Source organism: Meriones unguiculatus, chromosome 1 (genome assembly GCF_030254825.1).
Source record: "Meriones unguiculatus strain TT.TT164.6M chromosome 1, Bangor_MerUng_6.1, whole genome shotgun sequence".
Taxonomy (NCBI): Eukaryota; Metazoa; Chordata; class Mammalia; order Rodentia; family Muridae; genus Meriones; species Meriones unguiculatus.
The window spans coordinates 121832812-121834774 of NC_083349.1; positions in this window are offsets into that span (position 1 = coordinate 121832812).

Here is a 1963-nt window from a genome sequence, read left to right on the forward strand (position 1 = left end):
CTGAGCTCTCTGGCCACATAGTCATACACAACAGCAGGGATTGACCTGAGTATTTATTTTCTAAGCTAGTCAATTGAATGTGTGGCAGAAATAAAAATACAGTTACAATATTTACTTTGATAAACTAGCATTAGCCTGGTAATTCAACAGCTGAGTCAATGCAGTCCCTTCTTAGAGAGAGTGGGTGATTGGTAATCACTGTTGGACTGGGACGAACTGCATTCCTCCTCCTTCTCCTCTTCCTTTTACTCTTCTTCCTCTCCTCATCCTCATTCTTGTCCTCTCACTCACTGTCTTTCCAATAGAGCTTTTGCCCTCCTGTGTAATCCTGGTGAAAGAATTAACAGTTGTGTTTTCCCAGGACTTTTTTAGAATAGATGCATGGTCCCTCACATTCCAACATCTAGCTCTTCAAACTTGAGCACGCTGTTGTCACTGAAAGGACAGGGGTTTTGACAAAGTGAACATTCTGATTCAGCAGGTTCCAGTGTGTCACAAGCTTTCTATAATACCAACATTACAGAGACCACACTTTGTGTAGCAAAAATATTCTAGCACATTCTCCTTTCTTTAAGGAAGCTGGTTGAGCTACTGTGAATGAGAATGACCTTCTTGGGCTAATCTATTAGAATGTTTGGTCCTCCACTGATAAAACTGTTTGGGAAGGATTAGAAAGTATGGCATTGTTAGAGGAGGCAGGTAGGCAACTTGACATGGGCTTTGAGGTTTCAAATACCTGGGTCATTCCCAGTTAGTTTTCTCTGCCTCCCACTTGTAAATAGGGACAGAATCTCTCAGCTACTGCTCCAGTACTATGCCTGTCTGACATGATGCTCACTCTACCTTGATAGCCATAGACTCATTTTCTGAAACCCTAAGCTTCTAATAAACTCAGTCTTTTCTCCATTGCACTGTTCTTGACTCATCCTGTATTTCCTTTTATTTTAAATAATGCTAGAAGAACACTGAACCTTGATGTTGAATATGGAACTTTTCCTGGGCTAGAGATATGTGGTATGTTGTTCTCTCACAAGACTGGATAGCAACAATAAGTCATAACTACTTCTCATCAATACAACATACCCAACACTTTAGAAGTCTTCACTATCTGGGTAGGATATGCAGAGTTATTTAAAAATATATTTATTTATTTTATTGTGATGGGTGTTGGGTCTGTATGAATAATTATTCACCGTGTGTATGTCTAACTCTTTCAGAGGTGAGAAGAGGGCATCAGATTCCTTAGGACACTGAAGTCATAGACAGTTGTGTGGTCTTACTGGCTGAGCCATTTCACCAGCTTCAGAGTCTTCATCTCCAATGAGAAGCTCTGTTTGTTGAAACATACGGGAGAGAATATCTGAGTCCAAAAGCCAAACTCTTGGGTGAAAACTACCTATGATGATCAGGAGACGTGGATGCTTGTGCCTTATGAGCTGATGAGAGTAGCCACTGATGGTGGTTGGGCTTTGCCTCCTGTATCAGAGTGTGGCTAATAAAGTAGGCTTTGTTTTGGGTGATATCCCCAACATTAGCCTACCACAGGATTCTGCACATGGCTAGCCTGGGCTTGGCTAAGCTTCGGTATTTCACAGATCAAGCCAATTAAATGGATCTCCAATTACCCGGTGGTTTATGAAGATATTGATGAGTACCTGTATTCACAGTGAGGCTTACCTAATGCAGCCAGGGAACCCTTGTCAAGTGGCACAGAAGAGAAATACCTGGAAATATGAAAAGCACATATCTATTCCTAAATCTTCTTGGCAATGCTTTTGTAACCCTAGACAAATTAACCAGCTTTTCTGGTGTGGTTCCATCTTCACATGAGTATATGGTGATTTTACAAGAAAGTTGGCTAGGATTAAATAGAGTCTTAGGCCCTTGATCCCTTATTCAAAGTATTTTCATCCAGGCATAGTACAAAAACCCAGAAGAGATTCATAATTTTTTAAAAAAAGTA